This window comes from Paramormyrops kingsleyae, chromosome 9 (assembly GCF_048594095.1).
Source record: "Paramormyrops kingsleyae isolate MSU_618 chromosome 9, PKINGS_0.4, whole genome shotgun sequence".
Lineage (NCBI taxonomy): Eukaryota > Metazoa > Chordata > Actinopteri > Osteoglossiformes > Mormyridae > Paramormyrops > Paramormyrops kingsleyae.
Genome location: NC_132805.1, coordinates 4,557,002 through 4,569,323, shown reverse-complemented (window position 1 = coordinate 4,569,323; position 12,322 = coordinate 4,557,002). Strand labels below are relative to the sequence as shown.

The 12,322-nt window shown below is 42.2% G+C and overlaps 1 protein-coding gene and 2 long non-coding RNA genes across 3 annotated transcripts in view; all 3 read left to right on the top strand.

Annotated features, from left to right (window-relative positions):
• The window catches only part of LOC111838356 (CD209 antigen-like protein C), an 84,281-nt gene that overhangs the window by 33,716 nt on the left and 38,243 nt on the right, over positions 1-12,322 (top strand). The window lies entirely within an intron of this gene.
• LOC140592554 (uncharacterized) lies at positions 7,312-9,326 on the top strand. Its single transcript, XR_011992881.1, has 3 exons — positions 7,312-7,606; positions 8,581-8,730; positions 8,892-9,326. It is a non-coding gene; the product is annotated as an uncharacterized lncRNA (long non-coding RNA).
• LOC140592552 (uncharacterized) lies at positions 9,862-10,981 on the top strand. Its single transcript, XR_011992879.1, has 3 exons — positions 9,862-10,208; positions 10,378-10,493; positions 10,739-10,981. It is a non-coding gene; the product is annotated as an uncharacterized lncRNA (long non-coding RNA).

The following is a 12,322-nucleotide window of genomic DNA, read 5'->3' as shown; positions in this document are numbered from 1 at the left end:
TTTCACATATAGGATGGTATTTATCAATTTCTTAGCTTAGAAATGTGCGTAAATTTAAGGACACACCTGTCCAATGTGTATGCAGAGACCCCTAGTGGTAGAGAAGCGTAACTGAAGCACATACGACACACATTACTTCATGCAGCCAGTTAAACACAACTATGAAAGTATCTTACTGATCTCTGACAGCCCATCCTCATTCGTGGGTGATGGAGCTGTACTGTCACTGTCACCATCTGGATTTCCATCCTGTGCTGCTCCATCCCTGCCGCAGGCAAAATGGCGATACAAGAACAACAAAATGACAGCAAGATCATGTCGTGTGGGAACAAATACAAAAATACAACACTTCAATATCACTGCATTTTCTTGAGCAACATTTTTAAATCTTTGTAACATTCTGCGTCAGTAGGAAGACCTGGTAGAGAATAATGAGAACATTTGCACTGAGAATTAAGTCTCAGTGACTGACAAAGCCTATTGGGTGTGGATTCGCTTGGTTTGCAGGACTGAGACGTCCTCTTGCTGGACCTCCATGTGGAACTACAGCTCTATCTCCAGTTGAACCAGCTTTTCTCGTAGCTAAATCTGGGCTCTATGTTCCTCCTCCAGATGTTTCATCCTTTCATCTAGTGTCTTCTTGGCCTCAGCCCAGGCATCTACCACCTTCTTCCTCTGCAGCTGTTGAGCTCCAGCATCTGGTACTTCTCATGTAGCTGGGGACCTCCATGCTGTAATTGTCTTCTTGGGGACGTAGATGATTCTCTGACTCACTGATTGGTTTATGATTTCTTGTATTCAGTAACTTTCCTCTTCCTGTCCTTTCAGTCACAAGCTCTCTGTGGCAGCTTCTGCTCTGAGGCTCTGTGCCCCTTGGAGTACAAATGGTAGTGAGGGAGAGACCCCTTTCATACTTTAATAAAGGGGGGGAGGGCAAACGAAAGAAAAGACTAGCAGCAGAGGGGAGGGGAGGGACGTACAGAGGAGGAGCAGACCGATGAGTTTGGGATTAACCCCATACATGCTGGGATACTTTGCAGTCATGATGCAGCCAGTTTTTCGAAGGACTTCAAGTTCACATTTATTATTACTGAAATGTCTCTGATGTATTGGTCAATCCACCTGGGGCCTGCAGCATATCCCACGCAGCACAGGGCATGAGGATAGGGTACATCCTGGATGGGATGCCAGTCCATCACAGGGCATGAGGATAGGGTACATCCTGGGGCGGCATGCCAGTCCATCACAGGGCATGAGGATAGGGTACATCCTGGAAGGGATGCCAGTCCATCACAGGGCATGAGGATAGGGTACATCCTGGGCGGGATGCCAGTCCATCACAGGGCAAGAGGATAGGGTACATCCTGGGCGGCATGCCAGTCCATCACAGGGCATGAGGATAGGGTACATCCTGGGCGGGATGCCAGTCCATCACAGGGCATGAGGATAGGGTACATCCTGGATGAGGTGCCAGTCTATCACAGGGCATGAGGATAGGGTACATCCTGGAAGGGATGCCAGTCCATCACAGGGCATGAGGATAGGGTACATCCCGGGTGGGATGCCAGTCCATCACAGGGCTTGAGGATAGGGTACATCCTGGGCGGGATGCCAGTCCATCACAGGGCATGAGGATAGGGTACATCCTGGGCGGGATGCCAGTCCATCACAGGGCATGAGGATAGGGTACATCCTGGGCGGGATGCCAGTCCATCACAGGGCATGAGGATAGGGTACATCCTGGGCGGCATGCCAGTCCATCACAGGGCATGAGGATAGGGTACATCCTGGATGAGGTGCCAGTCTATCACAGGGCATGAGGATAGGGTACATCCTGGGCGGGATGCCAGTCCATCACAGGGCATGACGATAGGGTACATCCTGGAAGGGATGCCAGTCCATCACAGGGCATGAGGATAGGGTACATCCTGGGCGGGATGCCAGTCCATCACAGGGCACATTCAGGAACATACAAATACTTTCCCTCCTGGAGGAAAGTTGTGTGCCTTGTAGGTATTTGGGATAAATATTCCATTTTATCAGTTTTACAGTATGATATTAAGTAAGATGAAAAATGAATTTAAAAACACTTTAATGTCCAAGTATCTAATGGCTTAATTCATTATTTGATTACAGTTTGTGGAAATGCGGTATGCTAGTTTATTTTGTGAAGCTCAAAAAGTTTTTGCATTGCATTTTTTTTATCAAGATGCATTTTTAAGACTCTTAAATCTCAAATTATCTGTCGGTGGTCAAAACTTCAGTTCTATTAAATTTTATTTGTATAGTGTATTTTCACAGCATTACATTTTCTCAAAGCACTTTACATTATCCCTGCCCTAAGCCCCCAGTTGGCAAGAAGGAAGAAACCTTGGGAGGAACCAGATTCAAAAGGGGAGCCCATCCTCCAGGGGGCAGCAGAGGAAGTCAAATGAGCAAGAAGTCCCAGTTCACACTGTCCAAATTTTAAGATTTGAGTCTCAAAGCTGGGGGGCAGGCAGGTGATGGTGCCGCTTCTGATAGTTGCCAGTAGATGTCACTGTAGTGCAATAAGTGGGTGATTATCCCAGTCAGCCATTATCCCAGTCAGCCACCCTATTTGCACCGTTTGGCCCACCTTCTCATATTGGTATCCTAACTGTATAACCAGGGGTCATTACCATGCTGAATTCTGACAGACATTTTTATCAAGATGCAAGTTTTACCACGGACATCGTATTCAAAACTAGGCAAAGACTTACCATAAGACAAGGGTAAGCAGCTGCCTAGGACCCCCCAAACACTAGGGGCCAAAGAAGTTACATTTAAGGATATAACATATGAACATTTGAATGATAGCAATATGTATATAATTTGCATTTTTAATGACAGTTTTCAGAACAGACAAAGCTGCCCCCGTCCCAAGTGTAATGGCACCCTTGACACCCTTTCTGCTTTTTATATATTGATTTTTTTTATTGTGAATAGTCAAGCTGAATATTTTTGTTGAACACCAGCGCCATCTTTCAGTTAAATAACGTAACCTTGAGACACCGTTCAATTTATTATCCGATCCCATGATTCGTTGAGTCATACGGTCAGACGCAAAAAAAGACGGGAAAAAAAAATTGTGAATCATAGAATCGATTTTAGAATCGATTCATTACAACGGACAGTTCGAAAGAATCGAATCGGTTAATTGAGTCGAACTACTTGTCATGCGCCCAAAGTTTTGTAAAGACACCAGACAGGGAGCAGCAAGTGGGCAGGCTTGCGAGGAGCACGGCACTTCTGATTAGTCAGAATGACTTGCATGAGAGGTGCATGGCACTTCTGGTTGGTCAGAATGACTGGCATGCGAGGAGCACGGCACTTCTGATTGGTGAGAATGACTGGCATGCGAGGAGCACGGCACTTCTGATTGGTGAGAACTACTGTCACACTTGGAGGACGGCATGAATTTGTACAACTATTCTCACAGTAGTTGTAAACCCTGTGTGTTGAATAGTGGTGTGCGATACTACAAGATTTGGTATCGATGCGATACCAAGTAAATACAGGGAAAGTATCGCCGATACGATACCGATATCGATACTTCTTAATAATTAAAGTGGATGCATCATCAAATTGCTAAAGTTGAATTAATTTTCATGACCTTTTTGTGATTTTTTTTGATTAATTAGGTAAAACCCAGGACAGAATTTGGGCAAAGTTTATAAGTAAATAAATACTGTAGTGCGGAGGTACCGGCTGGCAGCGCGGCATGTTGGACTGATGCCAGCTTGTAAATAATTCTCAGTAATCGCTTGTGTGATTATAAATGTGCAGTGTGTTATGTCATGTATAGTGGTTAATGTTTATTGTTGTATGTAGTGTGTGTGTGTACTGTATGTGTGCCTGCGCCCACCGTGTGTATGAGGAGTAAACGGGGCGACGTGCACAGTGAGCAGAACACCGGTGTGTGGGTTGTAGTAGTGCGGGTGTAATAAACGCCATCTGATGATTAAACCCCGAACTATGCCTGCTGTTTAATTATTGCGAGCATGACTCAGCGACCCACTATTATAATACTTTATTATAAATATCATAGTGTGTGTGTGTGTGTGTGTGTGTGCCCGCGCCTGTTTGCTAGCCGCTGAGTCACGTGACAGCCGGGAGCAGTAATTGAGAGCGGCAGCACGAACGGACAGCCGCAGTGAATTCGGGAGAGAGATTGAAACTGTTCAATATCAATACCAACATTATTATCGATATTATCGATACTTGGATCGATCCGCCCACCACTACTGTTGAATGAGAGCAGCGGCTGGGAACGGGAACTTAATTATATGCTATAAATGTGTGTTTTTAATTTATTTATTTTGGGTCTGCAGTTCGCAAAATATAGGCCTAAATAAAAGTGCGATATTTGTTCTAACAAAACACTACCTACAGTTTTTACGGTGTTTTGAAATGTTTAAATAAAAGGCAATAGGGCTGTTTTATCTAGAGTTCACAATTTAGATTCCTTACCAGGCTACAGACGACTCGGCTCTTCTGCCAGCTGATTCTTCCTTGCCCGTGATGCTGCTGCCCAGGGGCGTCACTAGGTTTTAAGGACAGGGGGGGCTTTGCCCCCAAGAAATGCACACGATATGAACAAACGTAGCGCATGAGCACAAAATTTCACAAACAGAAAACAAAGACTGAGAAATTGCTGTTCAACTTTTTTGGACAGATTTAACATCTTAGGCCACCAATAGATTTGTTGTTTTATTTCAGTCTGTTTTTTAATACAGTACAACAAGAAAACACAGGAAATGTTTTTGCTGCATTAACAAGAAGAAAAAAACTGAAAATAAAGTACATAATTTTTATGGCTGCAATCACCAGTTACTTGGTGGGTGGAAGCATCAAAGAATGCCGTCTGTTTTTAAGAGTGGATTTTCAGTAATGTGGGCGTTCCCTATGAACAACTGGAACGGATTGGATAACGAAGCACTGACGCTACCTTAAGACTGTAAAGTGAAAGTAACCAACAGATTTATGATCATATTCAAGTGAATAGTGACAGGTTTATATTATTATTTATTTAAACTCATATTCCTGCGTCGTTATATTGAATTCGTCTGCAATTTTTGTAAAAAAAAAAAAAAAAAGAATAAGTAAAAAAAAAGCTTGAAAAAAAAAAACCCCACCAAATTATTTAGGGGGCTTAAGAATATTTTAAGGAGGCTTCGGCCACCCTAAAATAGGCCTAACGATGCCACTGCTGCTGCCTTACACTCCTTCGTTAGTATGGGCACATGCAGTTCAGCATCATGCCTTCTAAAGTCCTCTTATGTGTCTTCGTTTATGTCCAAAAGACATTCATCACGCATGTCAATGTTACACAACATACCACATGCCACAAAGTATGCTGCGACCTTCAAATCATCACGCATGCCCTGTCGATAAAGTTTTTGATGCACATTTTTGTTTTGTCGCTAAGAATATACGCCTGAAGTGGATGGAATAATCGTTACTGACAACTTTGATCAAGCTTGTTAAGATACCAGTAAGTTCTTTAATGAAGTCACTATAAACGAAGACCATATGTAGGAGGGTGACATCGCTATGCAAGTTACATTAAAAAAACATAAATTTAAATGTGTTGAATTTATACCCTAGTCTCTCTGTTTGCAACCAGAGATGACAGCAATAGCATATGACTGAGGCTGACATCCTCATATACATTTTACACACCTCTGCAAAATTTCTTTATACAATCAAATATTTTAGCTGTAATGAAATATCACTTGACTGAAGGCGCTGAATTAGCTGCCCCCTGCTATGTCACGAAAGTCACATATGGGTCAAATGCAGAGGTCACATTTCATTGTTGTGTTCTGTGGTGTGTTGACACTGATCTCTAAATTCTCTGCAAAATTTCTTTATACAATCAAATATTTTAGCTGTAATGAAATATTACTTGACTTTTCCTCTAGTGCTCCCTCAGATAAAGTTTTTCAAATATTATATTACTTTTTTCTGATTCTACTCCTATGGAAACAGCCAGTGTGTATCAGAAGTAGGTACTGTCATGCCAATTCTTTGATCAGGTCCAATAAAACAGCAGGAAAACTTAGTTGAAATTCTTCACTCCGCAGAGGAGATATGGAGGGGTCATCCGTATATTTGTGTACAAATAGGTATACAAAGGCCTTAATGAAATGAAATACTATTGCTTACAAGTAAAGCACAGGAAGTCGGTCCAACCATTCTGTGGTTAAGACTAAACAGAGCAGTAAGATCAGGCAAGTTGTGAAATGCATGAAAGATAAAAAGTGCAGTAGTGCATAAGAATTACGTGAAGATTAAAGGCCAACCCATATTCTCTTCATAGAAATGTGTGCAGGATGAAGGTCACACAAGTTGTGATTTTAAGCTAGAAAAAGATGCTATGGTTGGGGTTAAGAAGGTGGGGTTGTACTAACACTGCACTGAGCATGTTGCTGTGTGACACTCTGCTGGGAAAAGCAGCATAGACCAGCATGATCGTGATGCAGAGTCATGATGCAGAAGCATCGACTGTATATTGCATTTACATTTAATTTCCATTATAAAGTATATGCATTTGGCTCTTCTAAGGTGTTATCATAGGTTTAAGCTATTTCATATGCTTTAAAGCCTAAGCACTTTTGCTACTCTCTGTTTCACCACCTAGACCTGAAAGTAACACCTACTTGGCACGCAGAGATAAGTACAAGCAGGCAAGTGCCTGGTGAGTAAATATAGACATAAGAATACAACTTTGGTCAGCTGGCTCGAGTGAGATTTTCAGTTAGAGTCTGCATGCACAGTTTTATAACCATGTAAATTGTCTGTAGGGTTTGCAAACTACCCCAGAGCTTTTGAAGTAGCTAATCCGAGTAGTTTATAATGATGGTCTTGCTTGAAGTGTGTTATAGAATTACAAACAGAGTGTAAAGCAGTGTTGTGTTTACAGTTTTGCTAAAAGAGTGTTATAAAATTACAAACTGAGTGTACAGCAGAGAATGTGCATTCAGTTTGACACACTCAGTAAATGCATTGGCTACATGTGTTAATGGCTTCAGAGATTGTGCTTCAAGAATAACTGATAGTGTTTAAGCATTCAGAAAAAACAGTATTTGTTTTAAGAAATGCTCTTATACTCTTGAGAATGTTAAACATGTTTCATGAAATGTGCCAAAGCAATGGAGAAAAACTAATGTCTTTGGCAAATTTTCTTTAGGTAAAACATTTTGATAAACACACTTCCCCCATTGTGACATCATTTAAGGAAGTTCTATCACACACAGAGCAGATAAAGGAACCCCTTCAGGTTGACTGGATTTAGAATGAATCAATCAACCTATCAATTGAAGAACTAGTAACCTGCACATAAGAAACAAAACCGATTAGAAAGAAAGAAAGAAAGAAAGAAAGAAAGAAAGAGAAAGTAAGAAGGTATCAAGTGAAACTTCCATTTTTAAGTGAAACTTCCATTTTCAGATTTTTCTGACGACAATCTCCGGTCCAGACAGTCTGTCAGCATACCTGCTCCTGTAAGAGTCAGTCAGCGATACCTGAGACATGTCTGATGAGCCTGTCTATTGCAACGCGGCCTTCAATTCCTTGGCTACAGGTGAGTCCAGTATCGTCTCTCCTTCATAAACATTTTCTCCTTTACTTTGCCTGTCAGGGTCACAAATAGGTCAAACACATCTCAGGTGGTTCCACATTCATGTCTGAAAATGTCAAATGTTCTTTTCTTATTAAACAGAAATGTAGAATGTAAATGTAAAGCATGAAAAAGAATTAACCTCTGCTTGTCACTTTGGACAAATGCTATATAAAGTTATTATAAACATTACAAATGTTGAAAGATTAAGATTTAATTTACACAACTGGGAAAAAATAAATTTCAGAAACAGCCGTATCCTGCTTTGCATACATGTGTAGCTCCGTGTGCCTTAGCCTGTAATGCACTGTGTGTAAGGTTACTACGCTGCATACATGTGTAGCTCCGTGTGCCTTAGCCTGTAATGCACTGTGTGTAAGGTTACTACGCTGCATACATGTGTAGCTCCGTGTGCCTTAGCCTGTAATGCACTGTGTGTAAGGTTACTACGCTGCATACATGTGTAGCTCCGTTTGCCTTAGCCTGTAGTGCACTGTGTAAGGTTACTACGCTGCATACATTTGTAGCTCCGTGTGCCTTAGCCTGTAATGCACTGTGTGTAAGGTTACTACGCTGCATACATGTGTAGCTCCGTGTGCCTTAGCCTGTAATGCACTGTGTGTAAGGTTACTACGCTGCATACATGTGTAGCTCCGTTTGCCTTAGCCTGTAATGCAGTGTGTAAGGTTAATACGCTGCATACAGTACATGTGTAGCTCCGTGTGCCTTAGCCTGTAATGCACTGTGTGTAAGGTTACTACGCTGCATACAGTACACGTGTAACTCCGTGTGCCTTAGCCTGTAATGACTGACACGCTGCAGCACCTGGGAGAAAAGCCTAGAGCCGCCTATGTGTACGATACATCAAAACATATGTTACAGTGTTTTACTTTCAGTACAAACGCTTTACAGTATTTCACTGTCATGCTTTATTGCAGATTCCAGAACAACTGGTCAGGAAACTTGGTCCCCTGCACAGACTCCAGAGAAAACTGAGCACAGATATCAGCCCCAGCAGGGCGCTATAGTATTTCTAAGCCTCACCTGTGCTTTTTTACTGGCTGGCATCATCGCTCTCTTTGTCTGCTGTAAGTACTGCACACTTGTACTGAATCAGATTCTGTTCTATATTAATGGATTGATTCCTCCGTTTCTGAATTCCTTTGTGTCACACTAAAGCCCATATTAACTCTCTCACCCCAATACATGGTGTGGAAGGTCTATTCAGCATGACTGTGTCTCTCTGCAGATTATCTTTCCCAGAATACTGCAGGGCAGCTCAGAAAGGAAAACAGTGCCCTTATGGAAGCCAGTCAGCAGCTACAAGACCTTAAAAGTAACCTCACTGCTCAGAAGGAATCACTGGAGAGTGAGAACACACAGCTGTGAAGGAATCAGACTTTGATGGGTGGGGTTAGGGGCCTCACTGAGGTGCACAATGGTGAAATCACTGATAGCTGCATGATTTGAACTAGTGACCCTCTGATCATGAATATGAGTCCTAACCTGCAGCCACACACCTCCCATGCAGTAACCGTCACGAACATGGGGTTAAGTGAAATGGAATCATTAAATTAAACATTGATTCCTCTGCTTTTTAATTCCTTTGTGTCACATCAAAGCTCATATTAACTCTCTCACCCCAATACATGGTGTGGAAGGTCTATTCAGCATGACTGTGTCTCTCTGCAAATTATCTTTCTGCAGGGCAGCTTAAAAAGGAAAACAGTGACCTTATGGAAGCCAATCAGCAGCTACAAGAGCTTAAAAACAATCTTACTGCTCAGAAGGAATCACTGGAGAGTGAGAACACACAGCTGCGAAAGGATCGGACTTTGATGGGTGAGATTTTACAGTTCCATAAATTTCCTGCAAAACAATGTTGGTATTAAGGTGGGTCCTGGCCTTCCTAGTTTGTCTTTATTTTATGCTGTATTGTCCCCACTGTGTTGGGAAGGTCTGTAAACTCACTCCTCTAGGGCTGTGAATTCGATTCACACCTCTTGTGACACTCATGCACACAGATTCCTTTTGTCCAAAGCAACTTACAAGTGAGGATCAGACAGTGCTGCTGGAGCAGCTGCGGTTAGGGGCCTCACTGAGGTGCACAATGGTGAAATCACTGAAGATTTGAACTAGCGACCTTCTGATCATGATCATAAGTCCTCACTTGCAGTCACACACCTTCCATGCAGTAACCTTCACAAACATGGGATTAAGTAAAATGGAAACACTACATTACCCATAGTGCATCAGTGTACACCTGTGATAAACTGGCAGCCTGTCCAGGTTGTTCCCTGTTACATATAAGCTATATGCTGGATATCGGTCATGGAAGACAGATGAATGGACAACCTGAAAGCTAGTATGTATTATTACTCCTGGTTTCTCCTGAGCAGCGAGAAGATGCTCACACTGCCCAAGTGGCTGGATGTTCAACAATTCAAAGTGTTATTTCGTGTTTCTTGGTCAAACATGGAAAACGTGGAAATCGTGGGAAGACAGTCGACTTGAATGCCTCAAAATGGGGGCTGATCTGTTAACGATACAAAACAAGGAGGAACAGGTACATCAGTCCAATGAACTCAATCATGTTTCTGTGGAGTTTAACAGCACCTGTTAAATGTAAATTCCTAAATCCTGGGAGTTTTTGAATTATTTAAGCACCATTCCTACTGTAATTGAAAGCAGGTTTGCTGAGTCTGTATCTGATTAACTTCACTGCCTCCATTCAGATGTTCATCATGAACTTTGCACCCACATACTATGACAAATGGCACGGTTACTGGATCGGACTGACTGGAAAAGCACAGGACTGGGTCTGGATCAACGGCTCTTCACTGACCACAGGGTGAGAGCTCGTACCACGGCGGCGTGAGAGATCACCCCAATTCAGTTCACCAGTAGCTTCTAAATCTTGCCTTTGATATCTAACACTACAGAGCACAGTTCTGTAAACTCTAAGATGACTACCAAGTTTTTAAAAATTCCCATCACACATCAAATATTCCTGAGAAACACAAATTGTAAACATTTTGGGGCATTTATACAGTTTTTGAATTGAATTTAAATCTCAAACTGTTCCTTTTGTTCCAGGTTCTGGGCAGATGCTGGAAGCCAGACCGAAACCCACGTTTTAACAAACACAGGCCATAAAGATAAAGTCCTGAACAGCTGGAGATCAACAAATCCTGACATGCCTAACCGGTGGATCTGTGAGAACAAGGCCCTGCTGTTCTGAGGTCTGTTAGCGGTACCGGCTCTCTGCTGGTCTGCTGGACGGAGGCCTCTGATGCTGCTGGGACCAGCTACCTGTGTAACAGTTCTGCCTTTCTGCCTTCAGACACATTTCTGTTACAGATGCAAAAAAGCAAATAAAAGTTACAAAAAACTAATAAAAGCTTACAGAAGCAGTGCCTGGAGTTGAATTTATAAACTGTGCATACACACATTTTTACACATCAGATGGTATTTATCATTGTGTTCTTGTGTTTAGAAATGTGCGTATATTTCGGAACACCCCCGCCCAATGTGTGTGCACAAACCACTAGTGGTAGAGAAGCGTAACTGAAGCAAACCGCATACAGGATACGTTGGTTAACTGCAGCATACGACACACATTATTTGCCAGTCCATCACAGGGCACACACATGTGCACATTCAGGAACATACAAATATAATGAAGAATTTACAGATGCCAGTTAGCATAATGCAAAGTCTTTGGACTGCAGGAGGAAATCATTCATGGAGGAAAGCCGTGTGTCTTGTGGGTAAAATGCAAACTCCACACAAGCAGAGCAGAGGCTGGATTCAAACCCCCAACCCTGAAAGTGTGAGACAGCAGTGCCACCCACAAAGGCAGCCATATTTATATGACACTTCTACTCTTTACTGGAATGACAGTTAAATGATATTTGGGATAAATATTCCATTGTATTTTACAGTAGGATTGTAAATAAGACAAAACACTTTACTATGCAAGTATCTAATGTCTTCATTCATTATTTAATTACAATTTTCGGAATTGCGGTATGCCTTCCCCTCACATACCTCACACACACATGAGCTGTCAGCCATCAGCTTCTGCTGATTCATTCAAGGGGCTTCAAGCTACGTTGATCTTTTTGGAGGCTGACGATACTCGCTGGATTTCACCGGCATCCTAACTACTTGCCAGTAGATGTCACTGTAGTGCAATAAGTGGGTGATTATCCCAGTCAGCCATTATCCCAGTCAGTCAGCCTATTTGCACCGTTTAGCCCACCTTCTCACATTGGTATCCTAACTATATAACCATATTCATTTTTATCAAGACGCAAGTTTTACCACAGACACGGTATTTAAAACTAGGCAAAGACTAAACAGGCTAAGACTAGGCAGCTGCCTAGGGCCCCCAAACACTAGGGGCCCCATGAAGATAGAATTTCCAGAAGTTACATTTAAGGATGTAACATATGATCATTTGAATGATAGCAACATGTATATAATTTGCATTTTTAATGACAGTTTTCAGGACAGACAAAGCTGCCCCCGTCCCAAGTGTAATGGGCTATTCTACTTTGACACTTTGCATTACCCAGATTTATTTTACCACTGGAGTCCACTGGTTGTTCACTGCCAAGCAAACTGGCACAAAGTAGCCTAATAAGAACAAAACGTCACAGATACAAGACTAACATT